Genomic DNA, 12,930 nt, shown 5'->3' on the forward strand with positions numbered 1-12,930 from the left:
ATTTCCAAGATTCACCCTTGTTGTAGCATGCATCAGTACCTTGCTCCTTTTCCTACTGAAAAACATCCCACGGTGTGGACACAGAGTCTAGTGACCCATTTCTCAGATGGTAGACATATTCGTACTGCTTCCACACTCTGGCTATTAATAACACTACCATGAACATGCATGTACAGGCTCCTGGGGGCACATTCTGTCATTGCTCTTGAGAACACATTCTAGAGGGCATTGCCAGGTCACTGGGCGGCTGTGTTTTAAACTGTTTGAGGAAGCATGGCTCTGTTTTCCACAGGGAATGCTCCACGTTACATTCCTATCAGTCATAAACAATGGCTCCAGTTTCTCCGCATCCTTGCCAACCCTCAAAAGCCTCCAACATGGTCTTTATATTATAGCCGTCCCTGTGGGTTAAAGGGCCATCCCATCATTTGCATTTCCTATATAACAAATGAAGCTGAACATATTTTTATGTGGCTATTGGCCACTTATACATCTTTGGAAAAATAGTAAAATCCTCTACCCATTTGTAATTGGGCTGTGTTGTTGAGTTAGTAATAGTTTTAAATTCTAGACATTGAATGCTTTTAAGATATGTGAGGCTGGGCGGTGGTGGCACATGCCTTTAATCCCAGCACTCAGGAGGTAGAGGCAGGTGGATCTCTGTGAGTTCAAGGCCAGCCTGGTCTACAAGAGTTAGTTCCAGGATTGGCTCCAGAGCTACTAAGAAATCCTGTCTCAAAAACCCAAAATCAAAAAATGAACAAACAAAAAGAAGATATATGATTCATAACTATTTCTTTCAATTCCCCTCACTGGTTTTTAGCCCCACCCACACAATGACTTTTCTGCCTCCCTTAGACAAGGCCACTGACTGCCCTCACTGTCAACAGTAGTACCCAGCACTTTCTTTCTCACATATCCACCAGCTGAGGTTTCCTCTGCAGAGCTGGGGCCCAAACACATGTACAAGTAAGATATCATTCCTGTGCGTCAGTACTAGGTAGCTGCCTGAGCAGCATGGTCTAAGGGGCAGAGGTGGCCAGTCTCAGCCCATTTCCAGCTGCTATAACGAATAGTCAAGACTTGATCGTCTATAAAGAAAAGAGGCTGTCTGTGCTCCACAGTTACAGTGGCCAAGACGTCCAAATGACGTAGTGAGGCAGGGCAATAGTGCAAGCAAACTCACAACGAGTAAGCAAAATTGGCCAAAAAAATCCATCAGGGGACCAAAAGCATGGTAACTAATGACGTGCACTACTAGCCAATCACAACACACCAGCAAGGACTGCCAGTTTCAAAAGGACCAACCAGAAATGTTCCTGCAGCAGTTTAATTTCCCTAATCCCCATAACCCCCACCACCACCTTTTTTACAACAAAGAGCTTCTGCATTGGAATCTCTTGGAGTCTGTGTCATTGCCTCTGCATCTTCTCACCCCCTGCCCCCCAGGAAACAGCAATTGCACAACAGGGTACAGCAACAAGTCCACAAAAACTAAAACTTCAACATATTGCTGGCTCCTGGCTGTATTACACTGTTACCACATCGGGAAACCACAAGTCATCCATGTGGCAGTGACAACCATCAGCTATAAAACCATATGTGCTATGACAAGATTTTGAAATAGTTAACCTTTTAGGCAAATCTAAAACATCCATTTAAAGAGCAGGAAACCCACGTCATGAGCAGCATGCCGATCCTTCCAAACACATGGGCTTGCTCCTAACAGGAAAGAGTTCAGGAAGTGGGTGCCTGGTTCTCCATGATCAACCATGTCCTTAGTGGGCTGTAGTGGGTAACAGTGGCTGTCAGCTAGATAGGATGGACAGTCACCTTGGAGACAAACCTCTGGGCTTGTGTGTGAGCAAGTTCCTAGACTAGGTTAATTGCGGTGGGAGCCCTCACACTAACTGACTGGTACCAGTTCACAGACTGGGATCCCTAATGGGATAAAAAGGGACAAAGGAGGCGAACAACAGCATTCGTCTCCGACTGCTTCCTGACGGTGGTTGCAATGTGACCTGCCACCTCAAGTTCTGGTTGCCATGACTTCCTCGTCACAACTGACTAGACCTTCAAACTGTGAAGCAAAATAAGACCTTTTGCTCAAGTTGTTTTTGTCTAGTTCTTTCTCACAGCAACAAGAAAAACAGCTAAGTCATGTCCATAGGGGCCTGGGTTCCCACTCCCAGCACCAGAAGAACACCTCTCCTCCCAATCAACAAGAACAACAAAACCACAGACAAATGGTCATTTGTGCCCTGGAGACCATGTGATCATAGCTTTGCCTTCAGTGGACTCCCCCACCTTTATTCCCCCTGAGTTTCTCCATAAGTCTTGAACACACAGGCTTGTCAACATTCTCTTATTGTCTACAGCTGCTCATTTTCCCTAAACAAAGGTAAATTGTAACAGAGTGTCAGCAAGAGCCCGAGGGAACAACACACTGCTTGCAAACACAGGGACAAATGGCCAGCCTGGTGACTTCCGTTTCACAGCAGACATTTCTTACGTGTGCCGTGATTGGCCACAACAGGCAGATGTTATAACTTTCTGTTTTTCCACGGAGGAGACGTCACTTAGTCAAAGAAACAGACACCAAGCAACCACACCTGCAGAGCATGGAAGGCCTGCACAAGGGGCCCACACTCCTGGGACTCACTATCACCTTGAAAGGGAAATTGGCAGCTGCCTTATCTGAGGCATCAAGGCATCAAGGAGGATCAAGGGGCATCAGAGAAAAAAGGCCACCTAAGGCAGCCACTTGCTTATTTGTCAAGCACTTTGAAGGAAAAATGCTGCATATATATATATATATATATATATATATATATATATATAATCAATACTGATAGTGTGATAAGGCTCTGAAGGCCAGTGTCTGCTGGCGGAGGCTTGACCAGCAGGACTGCATAGGCATCCAGCTGGCCATCAGTTCACTTAATGAGTGTGCCACGAGCCCCGCCACAGGCAGAGTGCTGGTCACCATAGGACATCTTGCAGGAGTAGAGGTGGGCCTGCAATACTCTCGCTGCAAATCTTTGCGTGGTTGGTTCCAGCACAGCTTTCTACGTGTCGGGTGCTCTCTGGTGTGTTTGCTGTCTGTCTCCTGTTTTCGTAGCTCAAGATCTATGCGAGCACGGGGCTTGCTGCTCGTGGTCCCCTACTCTCCAGCACCTGGAATCATGCCAAACACAGAGGCACAGGCTCAATAAACACTTGTCTAATCAATTAATTAATCAATGTGAATATTACATACACAGAGATAAAAGCCCCCACACTGCTGAGGCAAAGGGGGGGCTGCTGAGACAGGAAGTCACTAATAAATGCAGGCTTTCATTCCTTGATAGAACATATTTCAGTACAGGAAAATAAAACTCATGTTAACAAAATACACATTGAAAACACTGTAGTAATGTTTGTCAGCATAACTGCCCTTTTTGATTTGGCTTCTCTTCCTTCCTAGGTGCCCGCTGCCAATCAGGAGTTTTGAATGATGAGCAAGGACGGTGCAATGACTCAGAGGATAGAGTTGGTGTGTGAGCCTAGCTATCTGGGTTCGAGCCCTAGGATCCACATAAAGGACAGAGGAGGGAATGAACTCCATAAAGATGTCCTCTGACTTCTACATCACGGCAAGCCGGACCCACCCACTTACAAATGAGAAATATCAATAGAAACGCTGGGTGTGTTGTGTGTGCCTGTCAGGCCAGCCCTGAGGAAGGGAACTCAGGGAGAATCTGTGGGGCTCAACCAACAAGACAAGGCTACTCAGCAAGTTCCAGGCCAGTGACAGACACTGTCTCAAAAACGTAAAACGCTGCACGGCACCTAAGGACATGCCACTGAGATTGCTTCTGGCCTCCATACACACATGCACCCACATGCTTGTGTATCCACACATGTGTGCTCCCATCCACACACAACATGCAATACTTGTACACACATGAGTTTAAGACTAACAATGAAAAGTGGAATAATCTTAATTTACTAATTCTTTTTGTATGTCCTGATAAAATAACGTAAGGGCTCTGCCCTTTCTTCTCTTTCTCTCTCTCTCTCTCTCTCTCTCTCTCTCTCTCTCTCTCTCTCTCTCTCCTTCTCTTTCTCTCCCTCTCTTTCTCTCTCTCTCTCTCTTCCTTCCTTCCTTTCTTTTTTCTTTTTCCTTTTGCATGACTGGAGATGTACCTGAGGCCCTCCCGTATGGTAAGCAAGCTCATGACCACTGAGCCACACCACCCATCCTTCCAGTTAAGCAAGAAACAAGTCTAGCTTAAAATTCCTGAGCCAGTTCTCAAATCTATCTGTCGTCTGTCTGTCTTTCTGTCTGTCTATATATTTATATATGTATGTATGTATATATAGTCTATATCATATATTTAAGAGAAGAGACGCAGACAGACAGAAGCTGTTAGGAAACTAGAATTTGAAAACAACATAGAGATGATTTCAAGGTATGGACAGACAGGCAGGAGATTATACAAGCCGGCAAGATAGTCATCTTGTCCTTCGGGAGATAAAGAGGAAAAACGAACCACAGTGACAAGGTTGCAGACCACAGTGGCTTTTCCAAGTACTAACTCGCCGATTCTTTGCAGCTTAAATCCAGGCCTTTCTTCCCATGTCCACCTGACCCAGATGCTCAGCAGAGTCAAGTTCAGTCATTCTAGCATCCTAGCTCATCTCTCCTTTACCCAAACATCAACCCTATAAGGCCCTCCAAACTTAATGCCCTTTGGGAACACCTCCTACTCACAGGTCTATGCCTGGCAATGCCAGGAACATCGAGTCCACCATGATCTCCTGGACTGAGCAGCTCAAAGTGTGAATAATCAGAGGTGTTGCTGGGACGCCCTCTTACTTCCTCGGCTCGTCCAAACCCTGCTGTTCTTGAAAACATTAAGTCTTAGCCCATGTTTTCTGTGAAAAGATCTTTTCCCCTGATACACACACACACACACACACACACACACACACACACGCTGGGACACGGGCACTGTCACCTACTGGGTCAACTAGTTGATTTGCACGCCCACAGAGTTCCCCCCAGTGGCACTCACCTATCACATCCATAAGCTACTTTTTGGCATCCATGGGATTGTGCACATTTTCTTCTCCTCTGCAAAATCTTGAACTCTTAAAAAACCGGGGCTGGCTTGCATCCCTCACTCAGAGCCCAGCACAGAGCCGTGCATACTCTAGGCATGCAGTAAAAGTTCCCACTGATGTATAAGTAAACTTGGGTTGGGATGGGTCATCACGTGACTCTACGTTTTTTTCACCTCGTTAAAATAAGCTTTGTGATGATGATTCCAAGTTAGCAGGATAAACAGTCTATGTTTTCACAAGTCTGTGCGGCAGCTTTTAAAAGGTCTGGGAAATGGAAAGTCACTTTAAGACACTTCCAGATGCTCTGAGCCATGCTTCAGCCCCACCTGGATTTCAGGTAATCAGGAAAAAAAAAAACATGGCTTTGGTATGGCACAGGGGACAACTAAGACTGAACCATGACAGCTCTCCGTGCAGGTAGGCAATATTAATAATACATGTGGATATTAATAATACATACTAGATGTCTGAAGATGCTGCCAATCAACTGTGTTACCCACCCCTGTTTTTAATGGATGCCACCAAAGAAAATTAAGCCACAAAAACTCCACATTAAAGGCAGCTAATGGCTTAATTTTAATAAGATGAAAGGCAAGACAGTTTCAAGTCCAGGCGGATCAACCATGCCTGGCGCTCTCTGAGTAACATTCCCTGTAGGCCACAACACGGGAGGACAGGAGAGTCAGGAAACGTGCCTACACTGGGGTAAGGCATGGGTGCTAGGCAACAGCAGGGTTGATGAGGGCAAAGGGAGGTCACTTCAGCTGCAGCCATATCTCCTTCTTCTGCAGTCCCGTGAGGAAGAAGCATCCTAACCACCTTTCCTCCACCTATCCCAGGGATGAGCAAAACACAGCATGTGTCTACACAATACTCTGTGTGTGTGTGTGTGTATACATTGTATACCTCTAAAAAGATGTGTACATATCTTATCTATGTGTATATTCATATTTAAATAACTACTTTAGCAAGTAGTTTCATTTGTTGGAGAAATAAAGAGTATTTTCCTGCCCAAAAATAAATAAATAAATAAGTCTTCAATGGTCTAGATACAAACTGCCAAAAGTAAATAACTAATTAAAAAAAAAAAACCTGAGCTTTTATTTGTACCTTTCTGCCGGGCTTCATAAGTTTTTAATAAAGAGAAACGTCAGTCAATTCAGTTACAAGAGCCCGGCGCTCCCTCCTCCTTTGAGATCTAAGGATTCCAGACAGGAAGTTTCTGAGCCCACTCCCAATTTTGACAAACTTGTTGGCAGGTCCTCTTCCTTTCCCCCTCTCCCCTCCTTAACCTCCTTGGGTTCTCATGCAGGGCACACAGCAGTCCTGGGACCAATCGTGATGTCCTCTGAAGAACGTGGGTCTAGCTCCTGCCTCCTGCCTTCCCTGAGCAACGTGAAGAGAAGCAAATCCACAGGTGGTGTCTGGAACCCAGATCTTGTCCTTTCTTGTCATGCTCAAAACCAGTGAGCCCCCTCAGAGTAGCTTTCTGTCACTGACTGAGTGGCTGTGACGATCTCTGCGGAAGGCTGACAATGCTGTCCCCGGTACAGGATGAGGAACGGCGAACGGCGAACAGGAAGTTGTTTAGGAGTTTCTTTATAATTCCAATCTTCAGAAAGAGTTAGGAAGCTTCTACATTGGTGCTGCTCTCCTCCACTCCTGCCTCACTTCCTGGGGGAATTTCAAAGGCATCTCTACACAGTCCTATAGGCTACAGGTCAATGGGCAGTTGCTTCAGGTGTGCTGGATCTGGTTCTCAATGACATTTGGCAGAATCTGGAGCCACACATTCCAGGGAGGGCAGCTAGTGCAGAAACCACATCCCCTGGGTTTTAGGGCAGACTAAGATGAGAACCCAGTGTAATTCAGACCCAGTGGGCTCCATCTTGGAGTCAGCCGATACAAAAATGGGAAGCAGAGGCCTCTGGTAGTCATCCCTCACGGACTGGCATGGGTGTGCTTCGTTCATAAGAGATCATCCTTTCCTCATGGTCCGGTTTCCCATCTCAAACCCCAAGGGCAATCAAAACCAGGATTTGTACGAATGAAGCGGAACAAGTGAATTGGAGGCTGCCCCATCCTGCTCCAGGCTCGAATGAGAGTAAACAAGCAGCTTGCGCCTTCCTCGGCCGCCCTCCCTACTCTCCTTTGCTGTCATCACACAGCTATGCAAGTATCTAACAGGTAAGTAGACTTATTCTAACCACAGGGTGCTTGGAGATGCTAATGGTCTTGCCGGATTGTTAGGTCGTACTGTCCAAAGCTAGAGGCTTCCTGACTTTCTTCTTGCCGCTTCTGAGCAGACAGGGTCATTGTCATCATCTTCAGCAGGACGGTGCATGTTTGTACCCAAAAGCCTGTGTGCTTTTATTACTTTTATACTAAAGCCATGGGATGTGAATTCCTTTCTCTCGGAGTGTCAATTATCTTAAAGAGAGGGAGAGAGCTTTCAAAGTATTTACGGGGAAAGGCAACGTGGTGTTTACATCAAGATCCTCACAAGGTCTGCCCAACCGCTCCCCTCTCCTTTACCTAAACAAATAGAAGAGATGTCAGGGGCTGAAAATCTTCCCTTCCCCTTCCCATGGGTGATTTTGTTAACCTCGTAAATTCTAGGCATAAATCTTCCTTTAGATAATCATCATTTAAAATAGTTCCTTAAAACACTTTATGGCTGTAGTCTCCTCGCCTTGTAGATCTCCAGCTTATTTGTTATCCTTTGTTGTACTAAAACAGGAAAAGAAACACTGCACTGACAGGCCACGCCGCTGACCCAGGCGGACTGCAGCCGTTTATACACTCAGCTGTTCTAGACTTTAAGGAGTCCATAGGAAAAAAACAAATAAAAGGTCTCCACCAGTCCAGATCAGGACTCTACAGTGAAGTCCAGAGATTGGCCAAAGAGGTAGAGAGTGCCCTGAAAGCAGGCTTGGGCATCATTCTGATGGGCACACCTGCTGTTCCCATGAGGAGGATGGGAGGGGGGCACTCCATTGAAGTTGCCTCAGCAGATGCTACAAGTTTGGGTCTTAATTGCCTCCCCAAAGGCCCCTTGTTAAAGGCTTGGTCCCCACTGTGGCACTTTAGAAAGTAGTGGACCGTTGAGAGATGGGGCCTAGTGGGAGATCTTTAGGTCACTGCCCCTTGGAGGGGATAACGAGACTCCAGTCCCTTCCTCTTTCACTTCCTTGTTGTGGGCTTGGTCCTCCACACATCCCTTGCCCGTGACATGTTGTCCCATCACAGGTCCTAAATCAATGGGGCCAAACTGATCAGGGACTTGGGGCATCTATAACTAGGAACAACAGCTACAAGAGCAAAAACAAAATAAAACAACAACCAAAATCAAATGAGCCTTTTCCCTTCACAAACTGACTGCCTCGAATATTTGTTACAGTAACAAAGAGTTAATTAACAGTACAGATTTCCTGCCCTGATTGGCTCTGGAGGAGCTTGGACACAGGAAATGGCAGGACTTACACTCTGTGAAGAGGCAGAAACTGTCTGAAGTTACTGATCCCAGCCCTTCTGGGGTGGCCCTCCTGTGGGGTGCAGTCATGTCTCCTTTCTGCCTGTGAGTGACAAAAGACTGACTATGTTTCCAGGCTTTTCTACCCCTGCCACGGCTCTTTAAATAATTCTTTTCAAAACTAATTCATTCTATAGAGTGTGTATCCACTTCTGCCAAGATCTCCCCAACTTACCCAGAGGTTGAAGAAATTCAGTGACACAGGCGGTCAACAGGCCCCAGGACCCTGGGAATCTATAGCAGTGGGTGCATGGCTCAGATCCGTGCAATCCCTGTCCTGTTGCTCTGGGCCATGGCTTCCGGCTCCCTCTTGCTTGGTTTGGACTAGGTTTGAAGTTGGTGCTCTCTCTAGGGCATAACATCAGTGTTTGTGCTCTGGGCATCGGCATGTAACTTCAGACCAGTAGGAATTCCTCTGTCTGGCACAAGCATGTGAGCAGGCACACGTGATCATTCAGTCAAGAGAGTCAAACACATGTTACTTCGTCTGGCCCATCATTTCCTAGGGAATACACACACACACACACACACACACACACACACACACACACACCGTTGCTATTAAAGTAACCCAGAGTAGGAAGGTCACGACTAACACAGGTTTTATAAACATCTTAATTTCTTTGTTTTCTAGCATTTGACTTAGATCCCTCTTATCTTTGAGTTTGGATCGGGGATGTTCCCCAAAGGCCTTTGTGTTAGGGTTCCCCCTGTGGCACTTTTGGGAACAGGACCTTAAGGAGGTGAGGCCCAGGGGATGTTAGGTTTTAGGAGTGTGCCCTTCAGTGAGACCCTGGGATCCCAATCCTTACTGTATCTTCTTCCTGCTGCCTCTTAGCCGTCACCATGGGAACAGACCTAGAGTCCCCATGCAGCCCACTTTGATGCACTGTTCCACCAAAAGCCAAACCACTGGGGCCAAAGGAACAGGAACTGGAAACTGTGGAACCACAGCCCGGAAAACAAAAACAAAAACAAAAAAACAAAAATTCCTTTACTACTTTTCAAAACTGACATGCATTGTCCAGTAATGCAGTACATATTTTAAAAGCCAAAAAAACCCCCACAAAACTGGAAGTTAAGGGCAATTGAAGGAGAATTCTTTATAAATTCAATTTAAAGTAAATTCATTTTCTGTATAAAGACAGTTGAAAATTATAATGTCATTTCTTATTGTCAACAATTCCCAGAAAACACAAAGCTAACTACATTTTCCCATAGAGGAGCATTGCCAACACATGGGACCACACTCTCAGATCAGGGTCTACAGTTCAGCAAACGACCAGTCCACTGCCAGCCCATGACAAACTCAAAAACATTTTAACACTTCCAATAAAGGTTAAAACAAAACAAAACAAACAAATTAACAAACCCTTACTTAAAATGCAATTCATGGTTTTACCAAATGGTCAAAACACATGGACGATACTAATTGCAAAAGGGACTTTATAGTCTACAAAGTCCGTATGTTCAAAAAAATTAAAATAAAAAAACTACAAATGACCTCATCTCGAGAACGTACTGTGGCTGGGTAATTCTACTTGGCGGTCTCTGAGTTGTCAGTGGAACCGGATGGCCCAAAGTCCTTCCTCCAGAGGTGTTCTGAGCGCTCTGAAAAAAGCGCCCACGAGGAAGGAAGGCACACCACTGACTCGGTGATGTGGATGCTACTTTCAAAACTCCCAGTCACGGAGCACCTCATAGTGGCTGGAGAGATGGTTCAGAGGTTAACAGCATGGCCTGCTCCAGAGGAGGACCTGAGTTCAATTCCCAGCAACCACAGGGTGGCTCACAACCATCTGTAATGAGATCTGGTGCCTTCTTCTGGCATGCAGGCATACATGTAGCGGGAACACTGTATACATAATCAATCAATCAATCAATCTAAAGAAAAGAGAGAAAGAGAAGCACTTCACAGCCTAAAGGCTTCTCCATGAAAACACAATCAACTCTAGGCTTCATACTGAGCATTTTCTGAAATGTCGATTATCCCCAGTGTGCAGTTCTTATGTGATTGGTTGTTTCAGCCCCTGCCTTGGGTTTAATCTTGATTTGTGTCTAGGGGACAGCTCAGAGTGGTCTCCGGGGCACGTAGAACAATCTCAATGCCAACTGCAGCCGCTGCCGCCCTCTGACCAAGGCCTCTAGGTACCACTGCGCCTCCTTCACCAGCTGCTGCCGCTTCTCGAAGCGGATTCTCACAGCCTCCACCTTGCGGTACTCCTGACTCAGCTGCCGAAGCTCCTTCCGTAGCTGCTGGTTCTCTCTGTGAAGGCTGCCACAGAACTCCAAATGAGCCTTCTTGCAGGCCAGCGCCAAGGCCCTGTACTCCCTCCCAGGCCCCTTGGTGCTGCTGTGGACCAGCTCCATCAAGCGCAACTCTTCCAGCTCCTTCTCCATCCGGGCCTTTTCCCGCAGAAACTGGATGTGTGTCTCCCGGTCCTGGGCCGCTGTCTCACCTCGGATTTTCTCTTTCTCTTTCTCCAAGGTCTGTATTTTCCCATCCTGCCACTCCTTTACCGTGTAAACAGCCTTCAGTGCCTGTAGCTGCTGCTGTAAATCCTGCTGGGTCTTTCTGCCCCGCAGGAGCTGGGCTTGAAGGGCTGCATTTCTCTGGGCGTATCTGGACGCCAGTTCCTGCCTCCTCCGTTCTATCTCGCCACATTCTTGGGCACACCGCTTCCCCAGGGCCCCCTGCTTCTTTTCATACTGCTCCTTGTTTTTACACAGGTATTCCAGGAAAAGCTGGTTTTCAGCCTGCACACGGTATTTCTCCTCGAGTAGCTGCCTACAGTCCTTCAGCAGCCTTTCCTGCTGTCATTTAGTTTCTTGGATTTGCTGGCTCAGCTCCTTCAACGCCACCACTGTCTTCCTTTTCACCCGTTTCTCCAATTTCATCACTTACCTGACTTGAATCATGTACCTAGAACAGTAAGCTGTGGTGTGTGCAGAGCGACCTTCTGAGGCCCTGGGCAAACGTGTTCCAGATCCAAGAGTTCATGAGGACAGCTCCCCAGGTCAGGAAGGGTGCCGGGTGAGGAAAAAGGTCTGACGGTTAGTGCCCTCCACTCAGAACAACCTGTCTATGCTCAGCGAGCCCGTAGGACTGGAAGGATGCACTCTGCGTTTCTCCTGCCAGCAGCTGGTTGTCCGAGGATGCTCCCCAACCCCCACACCCTCTGGAGCTCACAGGGAGCCTGGTACTCCTCATGCCAAACTGCATGAGTCCTTCCCAGAGAATCCCATTTGTCCTTGCCCTCCAAGGGCTGGAATTCTGCCTCTCTGTTCTCTAGGTGTGGTCAGCACCCTCCCTCTCCATCCCTCCTCTTCTTCCTCAGTGATCCACGTTCTTGACACTGTTCCCAGTTGCCCCAATCTCTGCCATCGACCCTCAACCTGAGTTCTGGATTTGGGGTCAAATAGATAGATTGTCCAGGCAATGACAACTGGATCAGCATAGGGGGTCTCTCTAACTACCTGTGCTTATGATGAGTAGGTTGGGGGAGAGGGAGAGGCCGGGAGGGAGGAAAGATGGCAGTACCTGTGCCTCAGGGATTTACAGGTGGCCTCCAAAACCTTTGGTGTCCCTCTTGATGTTGAAGTACCTCTGTGCAGGTGACGTTCAGGGGCACCAGGGAGCTGGAAGGTCTAAGCTGTGGTTTGGAGACTTGCCACCAACCCTGGTTCCCTATTCTGGGAAGCTCCAGCCCTAGCCCATGTCAGTTAATGTTGCTTGCTGTGAGCCTCGGTGCAAAGCCTACTGCACCGTATTGGCATTGTCTTAGTGATGATACAGCTGCTGAGCAAAAGCTGAGGCTTGGGATTAACTCTAGAGGAGAATAAAGCATAAACACACAGGTTTGGGGAAGAGGTGCCAAAGGATTCTATCCTGTGCACCTATTATGTTCTAAGTGTAGGCATCTAGCAAAAAGCAGAGCCAACAAGACCCGTCTTTCATGCAGTTCATGTCTGACTTAAGGAGACTGTAGTGGCTTGAACAGGAATGGCCCCGTATGCTCATATATCTGAATCCTTAGTCATCAGGGAGTGGCACTATTTGAGAAGGATTGGGAGTTAAGGCCTTATTGGAGTAGGTGTGGCCTTGTTGGAGGAACTGTGACACTGGAGGTGGGCTTTGAGGTTTTAAAAGCCCTTACCAGCCCTAGTTTCTCTCTCTCTCTCTCTCTCTCTCTCTCTCTCTCTCTCTCTCTCTCTCTTTCTCTCTCTTCTCTACCTCTCTCTCTCGATATAGAACTCTCAGCTTCTTCTCCAAAAGCATGTCTACCTGC

The 12,930-nt window shown here is 47.0% G+C and overlaps 1 protein-coding gene and 1 pseudogene across 1 annotated transcript in view; both read right to left on the reverse strand.

The window, feature by feature from the left end:
- The window catches only part of Kif26b (kinesin family member 26B), a 424,022-nt gene that overhangs the window by 172,126 nt on the left and 238,966 nt on the right, over window positions 1–12,930 (reverse strand). The gene's annotated exons all lie outside the window — the stretch shown is intronic.
- LOC148121987 (coiled-coil domain-containing protein 121 pseudogene) lies at window positions 10,712–11,658 on the reverse strand (annotated as a pseudogene).

The sequence above is a fragment of the Myodes glareolus genome, chromosome 5, assembly GCF_982192425.1.
Source record: "Myodes glareolus chromosome 5, mMyoGla1.1, whole genome shotgun sequence".
In the NCBI taxonomy this organism is placed as follows: Eukaryota; Metazoa; Chordata; class Mammalia; order Rodentia; family Cricetidae; genus Myodes; species Myodes glareolus.